This window comes from Manduca sexta, chromosome 12 (assembly GCF_014839805.1).
Source record: "Manduca sexta isolate Smith_Timp_Sample1 chromosome 12, JHU_Msex_v1.0, whole genome shotgun sequence".
In the NCBI taxonomy this organism is placed as follows: domain Eukaryota; kingdom Metazoa; phylum Arthropoda; class Insecta; order Lepidoptera; family Sphingidae; genus Manduca; species Manduca sexta.
In genome coordinates this window covers 6,746,029-6,773,339 of record NC_051126.1, presented here as the reverse complement: position 1 = coordinate 6,773,339, position 27,311 = coordinate 6,746,029, and the positions used below count along the sequence as shown (strand labels likewise).

Here is a 27,311-nt window from a genome sequence, read left to right as displayed (position 1 = left end):
AAAAAATGAAGTTACCATACTATGTAGATTAATCCTTATACTTTAGCTCCTTGCACTTGTTACATTATAAGCTACAAACCACTTGCTCATGTATATCTCCCAATAATATTTAAGTCGCAATATTTACGCGCTCTCCCAAGAAATTCCAAGACCATCGCTTTTGCTTGCGCGCATGTTGTCATAAATTAATGATGTAACGGAAAGTTCAGTGTAGAGGGAAAAATTGGAGTTTATTTTATTGATATAATATTGTCTATTTCTTATCGCCTCATGGTATTATTTTCAATTAATTTAAAGGCATTTATTATAAAACTTCTCCGTTGATTCTAAACGGCTTCGAAAATAGACTGCCGATAACTTATATTTCCTTAAAACAACATACTTTTAATATTTAAAAAAAATGTAATAAATATAAAAGCTCTACTGTTACTTATAACAAAGCTTTTAATACCAATGAATTATTAAAAGCAAGGTACAAGGTCCTCCTACTAATTAAATTATAATGGATATTTGAGATTTTTACAAAAAAATTAAATATACGATATTGTACCCTTCGGCTCGGGCATTATACATTCTTCCCTTGACAAAATGAATATTTTAGACGTAATTAAATTACAAAAGCTTGAGTGAAAAAAAAATGTATTCGAAACATAGTTTGTACGAGTATTTTAAATTTACCTCTAAAACGTATTACGTATAAAATATTCTTAATTCAAATATATACATATACAACAGATATCGGTACAACAGAAGACTTCTAATAAACATTATTTTACAACACAAACTTAAAAGTCTAACCAATAATAATATTTAGATACCCGCTTGCTCAAATTTGTCTATATCATTTTCTGGGTAATCAAAATGTTAACTATAAGATGGGTTAGTAGAGACAGCATTCTTGTATACGGAATTTCACCGGAGTAATGACTTTTATAAACGCACGCTCACGTACACCGAAAGGAATTTGAGAAATTTCATAGCTGAGGAATGGTGAGGTTATATTAAAAATTGAGTATGATGAAATAATACCTCTATATGACATTAAAATTATACTATTTTTCGGATTTTATAGCGGTTTTAATGTTTTAGTTATCTGTAGTGTGTGTACTTAGTATATAAGTTATGTAACGTATTGTATTAAGTTAGTATAATGACAGCAGTACAATAAAGAACCTGAAACCATAAACACGTCTAAACATATATATCCATCTTTCTATTACATATCTCTCGACGTTTCGAAGACTTTGCAGCCTTCGTGGTCACGGAGCGGACTGAGGTGTATTTCATCCGCAAAATCAAAGTTACAATTATCTACCAACATTTTACAATTATACAACTATACAGAAGAATAAGAATTATACAACTACATAAAGTCTGCGTAGATCGGACCACAAACAGCTTAAATTTAAAAAAGTTGTCTGTATATGAATTAACTATTGCATAAAATCAATGGAATTATTTAATCAATATAATTTGTTTTACACACACTCACGCCTTTCATCTCCGAAGAGGTACGCAGAGGCGCAACTTGTGCAGCCACATTCTGTCCCATGATAAGGGGCGGGACTATCGTCACATCGGGTACAAATTCCAGTCTCCGGGCCCATACTGAGTAGACAAAGTTTGCCCGACCCGGGGATCGAATGAGATGTGTTGTATAAGATCATAAACGGACAACGATAAAATTCGCAAAATAGATTTATTTTAATGTCTAACATTCGAAATAAACACAAAAAAACATAAGACAAAAACATAAGAAATCATTATGTTATAAATTGAATTATTTATTAAATACACATGGCTTTATTTACTAAAGTATGAGAGATAGATTTAAGGACGACCAATATTTAAAATGTAATTCTTAGTTATAATGACTAGATGTTTCAAAGTGTTAATTAATCATATAAAAAGCCAAATTTTCACTATGGAAATGTCAGATGTCGACATTGTCAAACTTAGATACTAATAAACACATCACAGCCATGAACATACCTATATCTTGAATATTGGGTATCCATTAAAACGATCAGAAAGTAAAAAACACTAATTCCAACTTGTTAAAAGTACTTGCATACGAAAATTCCTCAAATTCCATAAATGATCAATGGTTAAAACAACTTGAAGTACATAGATCAAATTACGTACAATTTAATCTTCGTATACTCCCAGTTTTATCACGAAATAAGGCGTTCTGTGGTGCGATATCGCAATCAGCTGGATAAGCTTCCCCCATCTCTGTTATTTCTCAAGACATTCCGCTTCCGCTCGACGTCTTAAATATAACTTCGGGGGCGTAAGGGTCAATGTACCGTTATTTATGTTATTCGATTTTCCTTACTTTTGACATTCTTAATTCGGGCCGGAAGAATAATTTAACTTAATAAAGTTTTTGAAAACTGAATAATTGTGAGTGTTTCTGATTCAAGTGGATTGAGAAGATGTTATCATTGTTATGTAGTTTTATGATGAACTATCATAAAACTACATAACAATTGTCAGGCTTAAAGTCAAGTAAATATAGCTTAAAATAAAACAATAGAATAATTGATAATAGATTAGTTCCAAGTAAAATATAAATTATTACAAATAACGATATTTCTACTCAAACTAATTTATGAATTAACGGCTGATATAGCATTACATTCCTTCTGCAAGTCATTCGAGAGTTCTTTTTAATAAAACTTCCATCATAAACCACATCACATAAATTAATATGAGAACAAAAGCCGTATTCCGTCTTCATTTCCATATCCCACGAGTCTGACAAACGGATCACTAAAGAGTAAGCCTCAAGACTCAGACTTGAGTTACTTATACGACCCACATGCGTAATTGACTATCCAACAAAACTCATATCAAGGATTAAACAGGACCCGAGATCGATTGAGTCTTAGTCCGTAAATCATTGGGTTAGGGTCTAACCAAGATTCTAAGTTTATTGATTAAAGGTGCTTTATAGTAATGTTAGTAGGTTAACGACTTGAAGATTAAACTATACATTAAGGATTAAAGTGGCCAGTTTTAATCGCCTCTGAATCATTAAGATGTTCATTTGTTACAAACCTTGAATTGTAACAGTAATTAGAATTAAATTGAACGAATATTCTCGACCACAAAAATTTTCATTTGATAAATACAATTTATTTTCAATGTTTATAATTACGCGTTTTACAAGTTTTTTTTTTGACTTATGTCCAAAATATTTTTATTGTAGATTATATACTAGTTGACCCGACAGACGTTGTCCCGTCTTAACTGTGAATTTGCAGCGCGCATTCTATCAATCGCTGACAGTTATTTCAAACAGTGGACAGTTATATAAAATTAATATATTCGTTAAGTTTTCTTAAATTTTCCGCGATTTTTTTTTGATTTTTTTCTTTCATAAGAACCTTCTCCTGACAATAACAAACACAACAAAAAAAAAATAGTGAAATCGGTCCAGCCGTTCACGCGTGATGACGTGACCAAAGGAAATAGGGATTCATTTTTATGTATATGATATTTGTTATATTTATTTTCATGTAGTCCGATGACTAATTATAATTAAAATAAATCTATTACATATGTGTCTAAATATTTTAATATTCTTTAATGTACATTGTGTCAATATAAACTTATGGACAAGAATACGGAATAAAGCCAGATGATCTCCACCAAAACACGTACCAGACCGAAACGCATCGTACATCCATTGAAAATGTGTCATGCTGCAATCGAACAATTCCCCTTACTGTTAGCTCACCACGATTCGCGACAGATGTCTGCGAGCTGTTGACTCTAGAATTTATACGATTTCTGAGCCGATATCACATGCCTTCGAGGGGAATTAGTTTAAGTTTGATCGGAAATTATTTTTCATTGTTCTGTTCTTACCAGATAGGTTATAATCATATCCTTACTAATATTATAAATCCCTTTGGCTGCCTGTCGGTGTAGTTGTAATACATACGCGTTACGTGTGCGTATACCGCGCTGAGGTCCTGGGTTCGAATCCGGGCCAAAAAATAATTATGTGGGTTTTCCATCTTAAAAATTAGCACCGTGGCATCCATGGCGTGTTGTGAAAACCACTGTAGCCCATATAATTACTTGCAAATATAATACTTTTAAATCTAATATAATAATGACGAACACTCATTCAGACCTTTATAACTCATAGTTCTAGTGATTGCTGCTGTGAAAAAGCATGTACGTTTACGTATTCGACAAGCGAATTGCTTGTATTGACATACAGAAAATTCTTAAATTCAAAACTTATAATATATCGACTATTTTGAACTAAAAATTAAACATAATCCGCATTTAACTTTACATTGTATATGAATGGCACGTTATTACTCTGGTGTAAATTGTGAGTAATTGGATAAGTTTATACGAGAGGGTGTATCTCGCTGCATACACAATGGCCCGATATCCAAGTAAGTCTGTTATCGTTCTACATCCTCCATAATTTCGGTCCCACACATCTGTCGGTCCGTTAAGCAATGCGATAATCCCACAAAGTAAGATATCACGACCATTTTCTAAGGAGATAACGGATATTCAATATTTTCCTAGATATCCCTAGTATATTTTAAGGGCAGATCGATATTTTCTAAGTAAAATCTATCTACAGATGCTTTTTGTATGACTAGAAGATTAATGTTTGTCAATACTCAAAACTGTTTGTTTACCAGTGTTATTAAAATTTTGTGTACTTATATGTTTGAGCAATGTTTTTGGAAATAAGTCGTTTCTGCTTTGCTTAGTTTTCTCTTTTAAATTGGGTACTTGAGTCGTTACTCTATTAAGCGTAAAGTGCCGCTGTTAAGACCATCCTTTTGTTTTCATTTCATGACTGTCAACATTTAGTTTCTTGAAAATAAAATTCTCTCCTGAATCTTTAAAAGGGAACGTTAATATCTCAGTTATAAAGTCGCCAATTTAGAATTGTATTCTCTCATCCAATTTGAACGTCACAAATGTATTAAGAAAAGAATTTAGTCGATAGTGATAATATATTCCTTTTTCTAACATTTTTGAAAATTAAAATCAATGACGTAGGCATATAATTTTATGCGTTTATATTGAATGTAGATGAGTCGCAACGCCAGTCCGCACCAAGTTTTTAACATAGATATAGATACTAAATATCTATACAAAATTTAGAACTAGATATGAATAGGACTCAAACAAATCGCTGGCTGACTATTACAAGATCCTATGTTAATTTTGTATATATATGTTCATAAAATTTGATTTAAAATTTTAATACTTACTGATAAAAATTAAAAAAGACAATTCATGATGTATGTTTCGGGACATTTACGTCATTTTTGACGTGATACATATAATTCAAATTGCACATCAAATGAAACATAGAACCATTATAATAATGAACCAGCGAAACGTACGCAGACAGCGCAGAGTCGGTATAAAGCTTCCGACTTTATTTAAACACTTAGATAAATGCTCTATATATAAATTATTGGTTGTCCGATCCACAACGATTGCATTGCCTTCCAAGCCAATGTATTCTCTATTCCAATTAATCATAACCGGAAGCAACAAGCTACAGTTAACATGAACCGGGCCTACCTTAACCGCACTGTCAACCGCAGGTTTTCGATATTGTGCTCTATCAGCCAAATTTCACACATATGCAGGACATGGACAAAGGACAACTGCGAAACTTTCTGAGAAACGAGAAATATATTTTTCATATGGGAGAGTGAGGGACATTTATTTATTCAACAACACACACGCCCATTACATGACACAATAATTAGAACTAGCGGTACTATTAACAATAACATGGTTTTATGTGCTCCAAACAGCAGCTCCGATATAATAATTTACTTTTCAATATTTTGATATATAAGCGGAGATTTTCTAGTTGGAAGTGGAATTGACTGTCGAGACGAATGTCCGCAGTTTCAGAACCAAAGAGTACGAACCTCTGACTTTCCTAGTTACATGTGTATTTTTGGGAATTATCGTTTACTTTAACGGTAAAGGAGAGCATCTTGAGGAAGCCTGCATACCTGAGAAGATTTTATTAATAATTTCTAAGGTATGTGAAGTCTGCTAACCCGCATTAGTATGGACCCAAACCCTGCAGTGGGACAGTATGTGATACAGGGCTGATATTATTATTGTCATTATATTATATTGATGTATATCTACGATAACATCCATTCTAGATCTTGTATAGTCACAAGATATGGGGTGTGTGGGAGATACAGAGATTTATAGATTTATTTCAAGTTCTAAAATTATCCTTAGTTATTTTAGTGCTCAAAACACAATAAATATATAACGTTAGGTTTTAAACGAAGAAAAAACTTTAAACAAATGACGTTACTCTAGTATACAGTAGGTGTTGATCGCGGCTACTCGCGCGTGAACTGCCTTTCCCGCTACAGAAGTCCTCAAAAAACCGCGACGCTAACGCCATCTAATTAATTTTGTTTCTTTTTTTTATTTATTTCAAAATTCGGTCAACTTACCCGAATAAAATAGCTACATATTAATATGATCTATCCGTGTGCCTAATTTAATCCAAAATCGTTTAGTTCTTATTGCGTTTACATCTAACAAACATTCGAACATATTCACAAACTTTCGCAATGATATAAGTAAGAGCAAGAAGTAATATATGTAATCCCGTACGGAATAATGAATTACACGAATATTCATAATTCCGAGAAGTTCCGCATTCTTTCCCATCTGTCAAGCAGCCTTGTAACTCTATGTAAAGTAGACATTACTGGCACGCACCTGAGATAAGTTAATATTATGAAATTACTCGAGGCGGCCCCTGCATGCCCTTATATTCCGGAGTAATTGTGGAGACGCTTCCATTCGATGAAGTGCAAAGGACCAGTTGATTTATAGTACAAGTTGTGGACAAACTTACACGCGATAATATCTGTTTAATTACGGCATACAAAGCAACTGATGTAGGGTGGTGGTTAATTAAAAATTCTTTAGAGAAGATGTAAATAAGTGGTTTCAATTGTCTTAGCGAGGGCGGCTATTAAACAAGTTTGGGAATTAAGCTCTTGACACCCCTTACCGCAGAGTTGGTGTTTTCGTGAATAAATGATATTTATTATTACGATATTATGTTATCGCCCTCTTGGTTTAGTGGTGTATACAGCTGTGTGCTGGAAGGTCCCGGGTTACGTTCCCAGGTTAGACCTTTAGGTGAATTATTTTAAAATTGCTTGCCAGGAATTGAATCCTCCAGGGATGACGAGAGACTTGAGAATGGGACTGCTAATAATAATTTAATATAACTAATTCAAAAACTCTATTTAATTTAAACTTATTACTTAAAGATTTTCGTACTAGTAATTTTTATATGTACTCAAGGAAGTTACGCAAAATTATGTCAAAATACCTACACTTACGTACCTGCTTAGCGATTGTAAAATCTTTTATCGAATTAATCGAACCGTGACGCTCTTACCTGAAAAGCAAAAAATCACATTATAGCCAATTAGCGGAAAATTGACAGAGGCATTATTGAATTTCCTTCGTTAAAGCTAAGGATATGAGGGACACCTTCCCGAAACATTAATGGACATTTATTAAACTTTATTGTGATCATTATGTGTCTATTAAGCTATCTACCTAAGTTACTAAGGCCAGCCTTGGAGTTAGTAAAGGAAACTCAAACAAAATCTGCTTTTATGAATTCTTCCGGGACTGCCCCAGTAACAGATATAAAAATTATATTTACGAAGTCAATTAAAAATGTTGACGCATGAAAATATTAAAACTAAAAATTCATAATCACATTGAAAATGTATCAAAGAAATATTAAACCTGTAAAATAAAACATCAAAATACTAATATGATAATTATAGTTTCTATCGGGAAATTGTACTTAATATGATACTCTTGTTGGCAGTGAAATTAGGCAGAATTATCAAACAATAATAGTTAATAATACTCGACTGAATTTATCTCCCTTATATCATATTATAAAACAAAATTACCCGCAGCATCTGTCCGAACGCGATAAACCCAAAATTACCCAACGGATGTCGATATAGTTTAAGACCCTGGGAAGGACATAGCCTACTTTATATACCGAAAAAAATGCTTCACGCGGGCGACGCGGCGCCGCGAGCAGAAACTAACAATACATAAATCGTACTATTGTAATATATATTTTTTTTAAACCTATTGCCTTGTAACGAATATATACAGATACATAAACATCTAGAATAAAAACATCATGCCACCATATTGGACGACATTCATCAAGTCATAAATTCACTTTATAAATATATTATCACTACATAAAAACGGCCCCCGACCGATCGTTTCCACTTGAAAACTTCGCCCAAATTAAATATACAAATAAATTAGGTAAAACATTATAGAGTTAATGTTTTAAATAAGAGTGCGAACTGATAAAACTTGTTCTGTATTAGTCTCCTGTGAACTCTGGCAGACTCATTCCGCAACTTGGGCCCATAAAAGTTAAAGGGCACATTACGGCAAGTAATAAGCGAACAACGGACCCTAAATTGGACAGACGTAAGCCCCACTCCCGATCTATAACACCATTCTCTATTTAGAGAAAAGGTAATTTTGTTTAATTACTGTAGGCGAAATTGGACCACGATAACTATCTGCATTTGTATTTCAGTTATTGCGCAGTCAAAAAAGTGTTAAATACGCAAATAGTAAATATATAAATCACACAAGACCTTTTAAACAGATGTGAGTGAAAAACAAGATCAAAAAAACTGTAATCACCTTATAAATTTGTTCATTTTGACTATTAAATATACACGTTTAAAAGCACGAATTTAACTCGCGCCTCATTTTGATCTGTTTGTATGCTGCATTTTAGCTTTTTGTGCTGCGTTAATTAAAAAGTTTCTGTTGACTGTATATAAACATTAATTCTCACTTCTGTTTTTCTGTTGCCTTTTGACCAAAGCGGTATAGAGATAACAAAACCACGAACGCTTGAAAAATCATATTCATTAAAATCTCCTAAGTAATAAATTATAAAGATGCTTACAAACTCAAACAGATAATGACTCGACATAAATCAATGGACTCACAATATAAATGCTACCTGCCCGGAATATTCGCTTTGTTATTAAAGGATAATTTATAAGATTCGGCTTGATTCAATGCTTTGTACACGAAATAAAAAAAAATTTACCACCAAGCATATTACAGCAAGTCATGAAGTCCATTTTATAAATTAGGTATATTATATATTTTTACTTTTTATATACATAAACTTTCAAGTTTTGTTGTGACACTAATATGTTAGATAATTCCTATGAAATTTTCACAACAATAAAAATTGTTGGAAAAACAGACACAATACATGAAAAGGAATGCTAACACCCACGCGACACGAGTTCAGTAAACTGAGCTCTATATATATGTTCCCTATTATTGAAAAAAAAATTGTTTACCAGCCTTCCTCTAAAGGCCATTTTTAACCGACTTCAAAAAAAAGGAGGAGGTTATCAATTCGAGGTGATTTTTTTTTTTTTTTTATTAACTTCTACCCGTTCAATTTAATATTCTGAATTAATTTAGAAATTCTCAGTGTCTATTCACGATATCTGAATGAATGTTACTTTTCAAATAAAATATAAAGAGACCAAAATACAAATGCCACTGCCAATTACGCTCCCAAATAAATGTAAATCCCATGAGTACTATCAATATTGGTTATCTAATATGATAACTAACAAATAATATTTAGTTCAACATTATAAAACAAATCCATAGTAACTTTTACTAAATCCGTAAATTAATGGCCGCCAATCCAACTTATGCAGTCATCTCTTCACGGTCTTTATTCTCCCATGACCTCAGGTCTTATAACCTGTCTACTTGGACATGTTATTAACTGGAACTACACGCATTAAATCCATATATGGAGTGCCTCGAATAATCTCACGTATGACTTGAACTCGTTCTTTAGCCAAATGAAGGACCTTGACCGCCTTATGGGGGTCATGGCGCACGAATACAAATACACATAATTTATAAAGATGTAGGTATATTATATGATATTTCTATATTTTGTAGCTACTTAGCTAATTGATCAGTTTTTGGCGTCTAAACGTATATATATATATATATATATATATGTGTGTGTCTGGTAAACCCGGTTGCATTCTAGCAACATGAGTTACAATGTGGCAACACACAATTTCCTGTCAGGCAAGCGCACGCGCAACTTGCCGTCAATGCGACTCACTTATATTTAAACAAAATCATTAAAAAGTTATAATCTTAGACATCTTTGTATTTAATGATTCACGAAGAATACTACAAGCTATAGGTACTGGACAGAGGAACTCTAATAAGTAATAGATCTTGAAAATAAAAGTATTAAACGGATTTTTTCCCGGTTTTTTATATTATTATTTTCTCCCGACGTTTCGATGACTTTGCAGCCTTCATGGTCACGGGGGGGACTCACCATAAGAAATCATTAAGTAATAGATCTATCGTATACGAGAATTTGTCCGGGCAGATACAGTCTACAGTGTCTATTTTTGCTAACAAGCAGCATTGTTATGTTCTGATTTCGAGTGGTCCGCGCGTGTCGTCATTTAGTGATATATAAAAAAATATCTTTTATAAGAAACCTTCTCAATGCGTTTTTATATTGGCCCGATGAAATAACTACTACGACAAAATTGCGATTTTAATTGGTCGCACTCGGTATTGGTCTACAGAATTTAAAAAAAGAACGAAATTTATTTATTTCGTGAGAGTCGAGGTTCCACTGAAAAGGGTGATCATTTTCAAAAGTAAAGCCTATAATTTTACTATTAATGTATTTATAGTATTTATTTCACCAACTTATAAAAATAAACTGTAAGATTCTTATAATAAAGGAGCATTCACTATGCAATATCAACGTCACGGTATAATGAAAGTATCATGACTTATACATCCTCTAAAATATGCAAAAAAAAACGCATTCAAATAAGGCACTGTCTTTGTTTAACTGTACTAAGTATTTATATGTTCAATTATTTGTTTTGACACATGCACGACAAAGTGACCGAACTGCACCTGATGGTAAGTGGAGTGGGATCCAATAGAATGTCGACTGACGGGAGATGATAACCCCTCGGCACAATTATGCCGGCCTGTTGGAACCAAATATACACAGGCTGATCCCGGAACGCGACACACTTACGTGAGCCACTATGGCGGTTTTCACACCTCATGTAAATATGATTGTCGTTATCCGAGCGGATATAAAATCTATATAAAATATCCTACCATCAGCAAAATAATAGCAAGTTCTAGTAAGAAGTTAAAGACTTCGACGACGAATGCTTTTTTCGTTATAACTGTTTTAGATGATGTACAGTATAAACTGATTTTAATACCTAACGTCGTGTGAAACATTGTAAGTGTATTGCATATCGGTTACTCGGCACACACTTTGCTATTACATCCTAACGAGTTGAAGCTTTCCCCTTTTCTTGGAACATAAAGGCGTTGGTGCAATACAAACATGCACTTTAGTTTCTTAATAGTATTTCGTACTGATTAGAGTTTACTCGGCTAATAGCTGTGCACATTAATGTAATGTAAGGAAAAATGAAAATTAGAAACTTCTTTTACTGCAACTAATTACGCGATGAATAAATTGATAAAACTGCCTATTGTTACACTTTACTAATTATTTATATATATTTGTACGATTACTGATTATCAAGTTCTAATAAGAAGTGAAAACTACAGCTTTCTGTCTATCAAACAAATCTAATATAAATATTGTCCGGTGGTCGAAATTCGACCCTCTTTAATATATTTGTTACACATATAACCGTATATCAATTTTATTTTTCTACACTCCTTTATATGAACTTTAATCATGCTAAATCTCACACTCATCCGTGCAATGTGCTTAAACATAGATAAACTATCATAAAAACAATATCAAAGAAATAGCCAGTTATAAAAATAGCATTTGGTAAAACGACTGTATTCAAAGGCAAAATGAATGGGCCGACTCCACGGGCGATACCAGTTCCAAAGAAAACCGAAGTGAAATGGCAACTTTCTCATGCATTTACGATGCACGGTCAATGCAAACCTGTGACGCAAACGCTGGATCATTCAAATGAAAATTTCTGTTCGTTTCTTTAGAAGTCAACGAATTTCGCGGATATTTTATGTATCCCTTGGTAGTGGAGGTCAATCATTATGAGGTGATCCATATGTACAACGGTGACCGATCATTAAAACATCTATTTTACTTTACAAAAATGTAACGCTTATTAACATAGCTTTAATTAACAAGATTATACCAATATACATATCTTTACATAAAATGACGAAATGCAACAAACAATTAACAAATAGAAGGCTAAGAAAATGTACTCAAAACCTCAAAACATATTCCAACTATAAATATACGTGTATTTTTAATACTACTTTACCTAGCCAAACAAATATTTGAGCGGTGCAGTCAACGACTTATCAAATAGGCTACCACACCTCTTGAATGAGAATAAATAAATGAATACCAAGTACGTGGGTAGCGCGCGTGTCCTACATTGTGTTGCACTTTCAACGTGTCGAAATCAGCTGCGGTTAGGCCGACGCCGCAACGTCATTATCTGGATATCTGGCATTCCTGGCAGCGCTTATAAAATAATTAAAGAATTTGCCTGATTGGGTTAATTAATTCAGTAAGCTGTAGTTACGTTGTAAAGTTGTTTCTCTATAATACGCCGGCTCGATGAAGTTAGCATAGTTGTAGATGAAATCTGACGTAAAATAATTCCTTGTTGCGTTTTGAATGATGATTCAGATCTACGACAATTCAGTTTTCTTCTCACTCGCATTCCCTTTCCTTTAAGCCTAGTAATTCTTCTGAACTTTTATACATATAAGTGGAAGTGATCAATTCAAATCATGTAATTACATTTCAATAATCAGTGTTTTTGTTACCTCCAAAGACAGACAAGCTAACGACCCATCTCATAGTCAGTTGTCACCGTCACTCATTAACCTGCCAGTGCCAAATTTATAACCGACTTAAAAAAGGAGAAGATTCTCAAATCAAATCTTTTTTTTAATATTTGTTCCCTCAGAACTTTTAACTGGGTGAACTGTTTTTTTTATTTGATCATCAGTCTGTTTATTAGTTTCTATCTCGTGTTAGAATGTTCCCTTTCTGATGATTGCGAAATCAGCCTTTAATAAGGACGCATAGATTTAGAACGAAAGATGAAGCCCCAGGCGAGGTGAGTTTTTGATTCGGAAAACATGGTTTGCCCGTGATTGGATTCGTGCTCGATGCGGCGATAGCATCGCCTACGAATTATTGGATGAAAAAGTTGTTGAAATGTAGCACGAATCCTATTTCTATTTAACCTTAATGAGGAAGTAAATGTCGGTCTAAATACCTGTATAGGTAACTTGTACAGCAAAATACCATTTTAAAATGCTAAAACAAAAACGGTATAGTTAGTACATAACTATTTTGCATTTATAAATGGTAAAGCGGCTTTCATTCAGCCGCTTTTGACCACGACTACAGAGCATGTACAACGATTCTTTTGAATTTTGTTGGTCTTAACACAAAGAGGTAAAACAGCATATTTTAGGTTCAAAAAATGAATTCGTTGTCTAGAAAGTTTGAAAATATGCAAAAATCTTTGAGTAGTCAATTACTATATAAACTGCAGAATATTAAAACTATTTAAAATCATTATTGTGGTAAATATTATGCACAAAATCTTTGAGTAGTTAATACACAATTTATGGCAATCAACTCGTGAACTTTAATGCAGTATTTAACCAACGGAAAAAGGTAAAATATTTTACAGTTACATTTAATGTATGCATAGTTGGTACTATCATCTACATGATAGTACCAATTATGCATTTAAAATTATACTCAATTCATAGATACTGAATTCAAATCTGAAATCAATCAAATAGATAGTGATAACAAGATTACATAATTTTAATGTAATAAAAAAAAATACCAGACCTATATTATTATACAAACTGCCCACTGCTGAGCACGGAACTCCTCTACTACTGATAGAATCTCTACAACTCTTTCGAATTTCTTTTAGAGAATTCTGAGGTATGTAGCTTCCATACAAAGTATATCTTCTTCCTTCGCCGTTAAAGCGAGAATTGATAAACTACACACATGTATGTTCGAAAAGTCAAAGTGTGTTTTGAGTTTTGACCTTCGGACATTCATTTCGGCAGGCCATTTCATTCCCAACTAAGCTATCTTGCACATTAAAAATTACATGTGACGTAATGATTTCTTATGTTTACGCGAATGTTAGACATTAAAATAAAACTATTTTACGAATTTTATGGCAGTTCTTACATTATGATTTTCTCCCGACGAAAAACTTCGCAGCCTTCATGGTCGCAAGGGGTACTGTGTCACACGTGACGTTCAAAATTGAAAACGAAATTAATATTCAAAGGCATATTATGTCAACCACATTAATAAATTATCATAAGTCTACTTCCTCAAGCGACTGCGGCATTCGCTAAATTGAATTGATCTCCATCACATATTATCATTGATTAATATGCATACGAGAAGATTGATTAAAACAGTTTCATAACAAGTGAAAGTTATTCAATATAGTCGTATTCATATGCGCATAAATGCATATCTAAAGCTACGTTCACACTGTATTGAAGTACGTTAATTTGCTGTTGGAACCAAATAAATAATTATTGGTGCAGAATACCTATTGCCAACAGTGTTTGTAAAGCCCGAAATATACCATGTTAACATCAAAGGATTGAATACAGTAAATATGCGATGTGTTTCCGTGTAAACGCGCCCTAAATGCGTAGTTGAATTAAGCCTAAACCAGTATGTCTATTACAAGTAGGAAAGCGGACTGGTGACATTTTTGTGGTTTTCATTTGACGAACTTTCTCTGCTGACCAGTTCTATAAAATCATGTTTATTTAAATTATTTGCTCGATGTATAGCGTTTTATTTTTAACATAATTTATAGAAGTCACTTACGTTTCGATTTTAATGTATATGTTGCGTAAATTAAATGTTTTAATTACTTAATAGTATATTTCATTCTATAATAAATTCCCTACTTATTCATTCTTAAGTTAAACATAACATTACGTTAAGAAGGAACGCGCATAATAAACACAGTTACCGCATTTCTCCTAAATCAACTTCTAAACTAAGTGCTATCAAAATAAAAGCGTTAAATAAATCTACCAACGGCAATTCAAATAGTGTATTTCAAAGTAGTTAAAATAAACTTGACATCACTCATTTAAAGTCTTAAAACTCGGCACAGCATTAGCAAAACGTATCTAATAAACATGTTGACCCAAGAAGAGTTGAAAAGCCCTGAAAGCTTTCAGCAAAAGCGGGTTGAGATAATGTTTTTCACATTATGAGCCCAGCTTGCGGCTTCATACATAAACAAAAAAAATTAAAACATCTCCAGGCCACGGGCGCGCCTCACTCGGAGACTGTAAAAATATAACGCCATAAATATGAAAGCAATTTTTTCGCGAGCCACAATAGCCTTGTTGGCAATGTTTGAATGACGCGTATTATGTAAATAGATTTGCCGAATAGAAACGAAACGTTCCGGAAAATAAGAGAGCACGAACGCCATCAACGTAAGTATGGGCCTAAAATTGTGCACCTTATGTTTGCCCGTTACGGCTCATTGCGCGCCCTCAGGTGATAAAGGCGTTAAATACGATTAAGAGCTCCCTAATGGGACCGTCCCAATAACACCCAATACTCTCTCTTATCAAGCTTCGACCCAATTTCCTCAATTACCAGGATCAAGGAGAAGTAATGAAATGAGAGTAATCATTATCTTATTCGTTCATTCTTTCGTCTCGCCTCCGCCGGCTCCATAAAGCATTAAAAGACTGCTGCGGATTATCACACAATTTATTCAGGTGCTTAATTTGAGCGGCTATCCCACTTGGAATACAATTTATTTTTATTTCACTTAAATGTGGGCTCGAGGACTCGCCGAGATTTACCTTCGATTGTATTAAGGCCCTTTGTACGAAAATAACGGAATTATGAGTGCCGGTTTTATGTTCCAAATTTGAATTAGTACGTCGTCAAATTATTCACATGGATGCAGTTCTCATTAAGATAGAATCACAATAGCGGCGAAGTTCAAGTTATCGGAACGCGCCTACCGCCTCCGCCAAACTTATAACAAGTTACACATAACGTGTCTGTAATACACGGGTGCAAGCGCCGAACGGCACGTCATACACGCTAGAACTTTCAACAATTATGGAACTGCAAATACGCATTAGGTTGAACACATATTTCGGGTGCAGTCATTAAACTTCGATCATAGTCCGCGGCTCGTATGAGCTGGCGCCGCGATTGCACCACTCGATAAAATGGTTGGCAGTCCAATCGAAACTTTTGATTAAAATCAAGCAAACCAAGAGCATGGAGCGCTGATTTGAACAGAATGCGGATATCTTTATTTGAAGTCCGTATGTTATGTACAGATTGGGGAACTACGATTGAGCCCCAATGTTTATACAATCGATTAACCGATCATGCACAATGTCGTTACAAGCTCTGTCACTTTAAATAAAACCAATATCTCACTTCAAATAAGGTTTTTAATCCTATTATCTTAGGCTTCGTACAAATTTCAACTTTATGTTTCTCGGTAATAAGTTGAAAGCGTTGACACGACGCGTTATCGTATCATATTGTAGTCAAGATAATACAAAGTTTTGCATAACATCTATTTGAAAAGTTAAAAATTAGGTAATTTTAATTTATGTACAACTTTTTTAAATATTATTAAACTCAATAAAAAGCAGTGCGCATCTCTTTTATTCAGAGCGCAAAGCCAATTTCAATTCGATTGAACCCCTCTTAACTCCCATATTATTATTAATATTCATTGCTCATTTTGAAACAAAACGAGGGACAAAATGTCCCCCGCGTACATGAGGAATTACGTATAGGGTGACTGCCACATGCAAAAATTGTTTGAACATGGTGATCTTTCCACAAGGTGCCTTTAGAATTAATCCAATTAATTCGAGGGTCGATGCGCAGTGACACTGTTAGGGGCGGCCCTAAACAGAGACGGGTGAAGGCAAGGTCAAGCAAATTGTAAGAAAATTCATGTGATTATATTTGACATACAAGAATTAGTTACAATACAATTTTACAGGTACAATATGAAATTTATTAGAGTCATTCACAATGTTCCATGCAATTTGGTTCCTGTTATTATGAAGAATATTATTTTTTATCTTGTCACTCGTCTTGCTTTCTATAGAACAAGTTATCAAACGTTTCATCTGATACAGACGTTCCAAACCTCTAGTGCTAGTTTAAGTAATCAAGACTCGAGATAAAAATCTTGTCTCGGTTCTAATCGCACTTATTCTAAGCTGAGTTTAGTATTAGTGTTTAATTGCTATCAATGGGATAGGTATTCTAGGTACGTTGCTGTGAGGGTGTTTCGCGCGGTAGATTCGCATGTCCCGCCGGACCCGCACCGCGGCGCCACTCTCTGATGCGGAAATTCCATTAACGGACACGAATTTACTGCTGTTCGAATTTAGATCGTATCGCTTTTATGTGAGAATTAACTGTCACAAATTTTCAAAATAAGAGTCTGAAACATTCTCGGAGTAAGCATTTCGAAATTCTCTTATATGCTTATAAAAAATAAATAACTTACTACTGATACGCTGTTATTTACATCACTACGTAAAAGTGGTTTATTTTTTAATTCCATTTGAATTTTCTTTCTAACTCTATTTACCAACAGGAATGTTAAATTAACAAATTAAAATAAAAATTGTAAACAAAAAATAAAGTGGTTATTTTCTTGCCTCGCCGCGCTAGAGCGTACACAGTCGTTTACGCTCTAAAAATGGTACATTTTTATTTCCTTTGCTTATTTAACACCTTCGAAAAGTTTTTATAAAAATATTGTTAAGATTACACAGACTATATGCATTACATAATTTCATACAGTGTAATAATTTATTTTAAAATACATTATGTCACAAAACCTTCTTACAGATAATTAACTGTTTTTTTTTATAATGTTATACACTTCAACGTTTTTGTCCAAAACGATACATTGCATTAAGTACCAATAACAGACTTATCATAAAATCAATCAAGAGTCCAAAAAAGTTTTCAGACAATATTCTTTAGTTGAAGCATTAAAGTTTATTGAATAAATTTGCTGACGGTACGTAACCGGGAAATAAAATCTAACAGCTTAGTTCAAGTTACATAAAAGACTTAGATCCGTTCTTATACAGTCAATGCACCATAATGCTGTTATACTAGTGAAAGCTGTCCATACTAAACTGTTACCATAATTAGCTACTAACTTAGCTTACGTATAATCCCTACTTATATAAAAGTTACTTTATACTTCATAGACCTGTTTTCTGTTATATCACATAAGTAGTTCTTAAAGTTATTAACCTAAATGTAAAGCAATGATTTCTTCAGTGTTATTATAATTTGTGATTATTCCGAAATATCGGAACGAATTTTAAAAATATTGCATATTCATGCAATTATCGCAATATGATTTTATTATTAACATTACTATAAAAGTCAAGAGATAAATTAAGTACTCGGAAACGTAATTGGTTAAATATTGTTTTATACAGTATTTAATTCAAATAAATTTATATTTCAATACTGTATTTATGTATATATCGAACTACGTGAGTTTGGAAATTGTAACATACTTATAACAGACTATTCCTTATCAAATAGATTCCACATTAATAAAATGAAAATGAATTTATACATCGAGTTCACCGCTGTGATTGAAATCGTATGTTTTGCTCTATAAATGGTTTTCCTTATCGATACATGTTTCACTTATCGATAGTTAGTTAATTGGTTGCACTTATAACTTAACTAATACTATCATATAACTATCAGGGTCCTTGAGTCGATGTTCGGCGAACTTTAGTGCATGCGGGAACGATGCTATCACTATTCAATATAAAATGATTTCGATTTATAAATAGCAACGCATTAGATATAAATAAATGTGATATAACTGTGTTCTGTAGGCGTTTTTTTCGGATATGGGGACTAAAATATTAAATCTTGAGTTCAATCTCACATCCTGTCAGAAGTTCATTTGTAGGGGAGTACATACTAAAAAGTATTTACGCAAGTGGAACGGTGAGCCAATCCAAGTCAGCGTATTTAAATAGCATATTTTACCTGTTTTTACTAGACTTTTTTTTATTGTAACGTATTAAAACTCTTGAAGGATCAGCCATCGTAAAATATTTATAAAAAAAATACGAAAAAATATTATAAAAAACTCTGATTCAATTGCAACATCAAACAAAATGTACTAATGAAAGAACTAACAAAACATCGTATTTTTTTGCATTACAATACAAAAATATACCAAAGTATGGATAGTTGGTTGTTTTAGGAACCGAGCTTTCATCGGTCACATTACTTTATTGTAGCTCAAGATATTATATTATATTATAGCTCAAGAACTTCTTTCTGATCTAATCTCAGCCTAATTGACATTACCCAATAACAATAACCATATAAGAATAATCAAAAACTTAATAACTTATCCCTAGAGGTAACAGTGACAAAATTACAACCCTTTATCTAAATCCTATGAAATCTTGGGCTAAGAGAATTGAAATATGGCCATTCAGAGCGTCCCTCAATTTATCTAAATCATATAAGTATTAGAGACATTACCGTCAAGTTGTACATTACGTTAAATCTATAGGGAGCATTTCGGCGAAAGTGGCCGTAGGCGGGGTCCAAAATTCGATTATCACTTAGCGCTTTGCCTTACTAATTACACTTTCACCGCTTGCTAACATTATATAATAATCGTAACAGTCTTCTATACAAGATGCGAAGTTAAATGGCAAATTGATAATACGAACGATATTATTATTGATGTAATAGAATTATAACACTTATAAAATTTTGGGGGATTACAGGTGCAATTGTGAATTTTCTGACCTGAACCTCTTATGAGGAAAGCGAAAACCCTGATATTCTTTTTCCTTTCGACCAGCCGTGGCAAGTCTAAAAAACTTCGTATTTTATTTGCTGCAGCTTCTGCGTTTTTAAATGTCGAATCTCAAAATTAGTTACGCTCGGCCTAGGATCCATTATTGTCTTCAAAGCATATATGAAACTAAATTAAAAAAAAGTGCATTAAATTGTGTAGTGTCTAAAGTTTCTAGTTCAAAAATATTTAAAATAATTTTTCAGAACTCTAAAACATTCTATCATTAATTTAATTATTTTCAGCGATTTATTTTTTTATTCAATTATCAATAATTTTATTTTTATGACACACTGATTCATGGGTAGGATATATTTCAAGATGTAAAAACTGGCCATATAGGCCCACGGGTGTCAGAACCGGGATCAACCTGTATATATCCGGTTCCAATCAGTTGGCATGTGTGACTGTCGAGGGATAGTCATCTCTCATCAGTGGACATTCTAGTGGACCCCAATTTAAAATCAAGTGTTGTGGGGTCACTTTACCGTCCACGTACAAAAAAAACAGTTTGCTAAAAGCGCATATTGAGTCATACGATCGCAACTCACCCACGTATGCATTATCATACATAATAATTTTATTTACGACACATATACATGCTTATTATGAGCGTTGGTAATTTATCTGTCACTTTCGTAAAGGCTCTTGTGAAGTCGTGAGTTCGATTTCGTGGCAGCTTCGTGACGTCATTATATCGTTGTTAACTTAATAACACTATGAATGTTGCACAAAATTTCTGCTGTAATTTTTTTAGGTATTTTCAAGGTATTACAGTAAATTTAAATCCGTGCTTCTTTTGTCTTTTGGAATACTGCTAATAAAACGTATAGCGAAAGTTTTACATTTGTTACTCTAAAGATACATGCAAAAAGCAAAAAATACACATTAGATGAATGCTAACAGATTGCAACGCAAAATATTGATTGCTATATTTCCAAATTAATAAATATTGCAACACTATGACTAATCATACAAGTATTCGCATACTCATGGCTAGAACCAATAGTTTGTCGAGACTCGAGAGTGAGCGTCAAGGTTTCCTATAATTCTAATTATATCTATTACCACACGACCTCGCATTCAGACAGAATAAAATACAATAACATGTATAATTTATATGAAAAAGTATTCCGATAATCCCGGACGATTACTGCCTCTTCCGCACTTTGTAGTGTCACCAAACATGACAGAACGACAATATACATTCGAGATGGCCATTTGCCAAATAATATCACAATATTACAAGGCAAAGGATGTACTCATAGTACTTCAATCCTGATAAGCCTCTTTCTTAAAACTAAATTTTTTGCAAGAATTTGAATAAAAGCTATTGTGGAATCACTCCCACTGAAGGAGTGAGATCTTGCAAATTAATGATTAATAACTGTATGGTCTTGTAACTGCAATCCGAAATTGGAATAATGAAAAAAGGCAATCACGTCACTCAATTAAGGAAAAAAATTAAAGTGGTAGAGCGACTGAACGCATGAATGAACTCGACCCGTAGTCTGACTGCTCCATCGAAAAGCTGCCTAAAGTCACAGCTTTACCGATGCGTTTCGCAGGACTTGTCATCGCCTGGTGCCTAACAAAACACTTTCCCTTTCCAATACCTCCTTGTTTTAAGATTCAGAACGTACTCATAGTAGTTAATATACCTATTAACTTTAGAAGTATAAATATTTATTGAGGGTGATAATTACTTGCAAACTAGATACCCCGGTTATGGTTTGTTCTGTCGTATAAAACCCATTATACTGGAGGACTGGGCCAAAGAATGGCAAGTTTGTTAAATTATTGAAAAAAAGATATGTTTGATACCTATCATATTATTGTTCATTAAGTACTTATTATTGATGCTTACGTTAAATCATTTTTTACTAAATTAGAGGTTCATTATTTTCATGCAAATAAATTGTGTAAGTGATTTTGCAAGGTATTGTATTAGTACATACGAAGTAATATTCATTTAAAGTCAAAAATAAAAAAAAGCATTGTCTGCCAATGTCAATATACCAATATCAATAATGTCGATCAAGTTACAATGATGCTATTGGTGGTAGGTCTTTCATATGTGAGAGTTCGCCTGGGTAGGTACCACCGCAACGTCTATTTCTGCCGCCAAGTAGCAGTGTGTAGTCACTGTTGTGTTCCGGTTTGAAGGACATTGTAGCCAGTGTAACTACTAGACATATTGAAACTTAACATCCCATGTCTCAGGATGGCGAGCGCAGTGGAATACCAAACAATACTTTGTAATTTAAGGTGTTGGGATAGTGTTTCTACTAAGTATTTATGGGCGGTCGTATCGTTTACCATCAGGCGAATGGCAAGCTCGTCTCGTCATTCAAAGCGATAAAAAAAATGCTACACAACGGTTCGGTAACAAAGCAATTGAAATAAAAAGTATAAAGTGAAGCAAGTAGCGTGTTCTTTATAATATCTTTGGCAACGTCGATCAATAATTTCATAATAGTTTTACAATAATCAATACATTCACTATCGATATTTATTTATATACACGTCAAACTATGCCATTAGTGGAATTGAGCTTCACGATATACTTGCTTTTCATAAAGACCTGTGTGACCTATCTACCTCCATGCTGCTATGGAATATGCACAGGCAATACAAACGGGCCCGAAATAGAAGCACAAAGGATAATGTAATTGAGGATTCAGCTATGGGCATTTGGTATTCTACTTGGTCCACAATATGAAACGAAATCATCTACATATAATATAAAGGAACCATTGATGGTCAGCCTTATTTTAAAATGGTTTCATAAAAGTTTAAGTATAGCATACGAATGGATTTTAAAAAAACTGATAATATCGATATTACACTAACATAAATGTATTATAGAGTGTAAAACTTTCATATCTATCTATACATGTTATAAAACAGTCTCTAAAAGCTATCTATACGTGATTGATTTTCTAAAAATCTACTATACGGATTTTTATACGGTTTTTACTAAAAGATAGCGCATTTCTTGAAAAAGATTAAAGTAAATATTATATAACGGTTTTATGTAAATTGACTGAAATATAACGATTACTGTTGAAGAGATCACGTGGTTGTAAAAAATCTCGTGTGTCGGGATTTAAGCGGGAAAAACTTTGTAACACACTAATTTTCACGTGGGCAAAGCCGCGGGCACAACTAGTACGCGATATTTACGAAATAAGTTAACGCACTAAATGTAAAATATTCACCAAACAGTCATAGCAGGCATAAAACTTGCCAAAACAGAAACAAGGAAACATTCGCAAACAAATAAGGGGACAATTACCGCCAACGAAATAAAAACAGAATTTCATGACCGATAGGTTTTTATGACAATTTATTTACGCAAGTAAGGCCCTAATTGTCGGACAGATTGACTTAACAACGCTTTGCCAAGCCGTTAAATGCAAACGTGTTTGAAAAAACGATGATTTTTATTAGAGAGTAAAAAGAAGAGGATGTTAATGATACAATATTTTCTAACGAGATCCGAAACCTAATCTACGATTAAAATACTTTGTAGAAGATATAGCAAACAATTGTGAATTGTGTAGATATATATTTTTTATTACCAATTACAGGAATTATTACTCTTCATCTACCATTAATCAAATATTTTTTACAAGTTGAAAAATATATTATATTACCAATTACAGGAATAATTCTTTACATACTATTAATAAAATTTTGATAAGTTGCATAAAATAATTTTGTATATTATCGATGTATCAATTTGCCCGACCTGGATGGAATTCGAACCTAGGACCTCAAAGCGGAGTCGTACCGAGGCAGTATGATTATCATTATTAATTAATACAACTTTAATTGTTAAGACTAGCGGAACCACATTACTAATTATAAATACAAAAATATTATTTTCATTTTACTTTCTACAATTGCTCTGTAATTTTAAATAAAAGTTAAACTTAGAAAGCGAATAAAAAAATAAAACATGAAAAACTATCGCGCCAGAGAACAGTGAAAGTATTGTTTTTATATGAAGAAATGGTCAGTAGAATAGTTGAATCATATTTAAAATAAATATAAGAACAATACACCTAAATTTGATAAAATAAACCTTTATACTAAAATAATTCCAAACGACACCCTAACGTAGCAAAGATATATCTAGAAAGTGTTCATAATATTTAAAAAATAAAGTTTATATGAAACCACGCCTTAATTCTGAAGCTTAAGGTCGCAACCAGTCCACCCACATATTGTCAAATTATCCAACCCATGATTATAAAGAGCGAGCCCATCACTACATTGAGTATACTTTGTTTCTTAATATCGAATAAAATAAAACCTCCTTATTCCTTATTAACTCACTTCGCATGTACAGCTCAAAATTATATAATTACCTGTAACAAAATAATATTATTAGTCGAAATCCTTTTGTAATAATTATCTTGAATTAATATTGTTAAGTAACCTACGTTGTGTAATACCTGATTAAAAACCACTAAACAATAACGCACTAGATAGTATTTCAATGCACTCTGAAGCTCTACAAAAAATATGAACTATTCCGCCGTATTCGAACCCACTTCACAAGCGCAGATGTCGCAAATGAAAATTACTGATCTACCCTCGAATAATATCTGTACCTTAAAAATTTAATGATCATTAAAACGAATATCGCCGCTCGCTTCTCAATAGCAAAGTAAACTCGAAGGTGTATGTTTACATCATTATAGATGGTAATATCTCTTTTGCAAGCACTTCATATGTCACTAAAGAAAACATGAAATGCTGACACTCGTGATATGTAGGTCAGTACAGGTTCTATTGTCAGCAAAAATTTCGTATTCAACGTACGTAATGGAAGGGAATGCCCCTAGGTACACAATAACTTCGGAACATCGAAGCTTACTGAAAAAACGTTAGATTCAATTCGAATGGAACGCAACTGTATCTTCGGCTCTAACGATACAGCGCGTGATGGATTTTAGATCAACTCGGCTCTTCCAGCTGAATCTGAATAGGATGGTGCATTTTTTCTAACAAAGCCTGCAGTATCAGTATATAAGTTTGGCGATACGTGGTTTCCAGCTTCCATAAATCTTATAATACAGGAAGAAACATGTATTTGTTGCTAGTAAAGGAATAAATATTAGGAAAGGGTAAGTAAGTTTTCAAGAACGAAACATGACTCGACCTTCGGACAACACAGTCAAAATATGAAAATAATTATATATAAATAATAATAATAAATATTATAAATATTTGGTAAATAATAATAATTATAAATATTTTTGGGAACATCCCAATTATCTTAAAATCCAATAACGGATAGATCGCGCTTCAATGTGCAACATTTATAAATATTGAGTGTGGTCGTGAGCAGAGAGAACGTCAATTTTCACGGTTAGTCGTAACTGTACCGTCTTGGCTACATCTCTTATTTAATTAATCTTCGCCTGTCGTCAAGCCTACAAAATGTCCTACTGTAAAAGTTTGTTAAATTATTAATGACCCCGTTTTCTTGAGCATTGTTTACTGGCCAGTAAATTTTAGTCCTTGGGTCGCTTAACATAAAATATACAATTGTTTTACTCATCTTAAATTTAATTATTGAGACATATATCGATTATTTTACTCGATTAACTATTCAATAAACTCAGTTATAAAACCTAATTGCTAACGAGTTATAAAAAAAACATTGGAATTCCTACCCAAAGTATGGAGATTTAATTGGTATCATTAAACTTGGTAAAACCGAATCTATACGCGGAATGCAAACCTGTTTCGGGTCATAAGGCTAACATACCAAACAATCACTTATCGTTTGTTTGCGAAGGTCCATCAAGGCCCGAAACATTGATCGTCCGAGGCCATAACGGTACCCACATGGCAAATTCCGGCACGTCCAATAACGGTCCAGCCTGCTGTCTCCATAGAATACTTGTCATTACATCTCGAAGACTGCTCATCTGCCACGCGTGAATAGAATTTAATAAGCTCCGAGATGGCCTCCGAATAAAAGAATGGATATGGATTATGCGCTCAGTCACCGTAATTATGTCTTAGAGGGTTTAGAATCGCTGCTGCGGTCAATTTTTATTGTTTGGCAGTCACGTGCCGCGATATTGATGCTCTTTATTTTTGCTCAACGTGACCTTTGTGTTGCATTGTGTTTTGTAGACTCAAACGAAATCCATCAAGTTTCAGACGGGGAGTTTTTATACTCGGAACACTTTCCAAATATAGTATTTTCTGTTCCACTGGAGTTGATTAATACAAAATGAATGGGTACCCTACATTTGAAACTTGCGTACTAAATTTGAAGTTCTAATACGGCAAATTATGATATCTAAGATTGCTAAATACAAGTAAAACTTATCAAATCATAGTCCGTAAAGTAATAGAGGTTGAAATTTATCTTAGAAGTTAGAACTTAGAGCGGTTGAAAAGTAATAAAGGATGGAAGTACGCTTCACCTGAGTTATGAAATTTGAGAAATCAAGTAATTATAATATAACAAAAGTAACAGTAGCATCAATGATTTTAATTATTAGTGATTTATTGCAAATTATCTTAATATTTGTATGCTATTTGGTAAGATACAATGACAATTGACATAAAATCATTCTACCGCAAAATAGGAAGATAAAGGAAGAGAAACAATCATAGTGAATTTCAACCGAAATTTTGTCTAATAAAGTATCAAACCTCATAAACCAAGAAATGAAAATGATTACCTATTTACGTACTTATATATAACTCACGGTTGGTTACCCATACAAAACATATCGAATCCATTCACCTTGGAATACAATATCGCGCAATTCATAATTCTTTTTCGTGGATTCTTTATAATAGTATCTATTTCATAGTTTCCGAGTTTGTAATAGTTGAAACGGCGGACCGTGAAATGTGTACCACTATATTTAATTGCATTTACACAAAAATATAAAATTGAAATATGCAAAAAAAAATGCAATTTCTATTTGGATTTCGGTGTGATTGCATACATTTTACTAAGTGCGGCAGTTTGTTGATGTTTTCTAGTTCAGTTGGCAACTAACAAGTTTGGAGAAGTCAGATAGTTTGAAATCGTAGACGGGTAGCTATCTTATTTAGTTTTCAATCGTGTTAAATGTCGGATAAAACGATACTACATTTGTAATGTACTCTATTTATACACTTAAAAAAATATACTTTAACATAGTTTAACATATAAACCTAGAAATCTTTGCCGGTAGTAATACTTAAAATTCG

General features: G+C 33.2%; 1 protein-coding gene across 2 annotated transcripts in view; it reads right to left on the bottom strand.

The window, feature by feature from the left end:
- Positions 1-27,311, bottom strand: part of LOC115440384 — a 183,032-nt gene that overhangs the window by 145,229 nt on the left and 10,492 nt on the right. The window contains exon 1 of one of the 2 annotated variants that reach the window (XM_030164660.2): positions 7,402-7,424. The exons of the other annotated variant lie outside the window; for it this stretch is intronic. The gene's annotated coding sequence lies outside the window, so the exon portion shown is untranslated. Of the gene's footprint in view, positions 1-7,401; positions 7,425-27,311 lie in introns of those variants that run through there. 2 annotated transcript variants of the gene reach the window in all.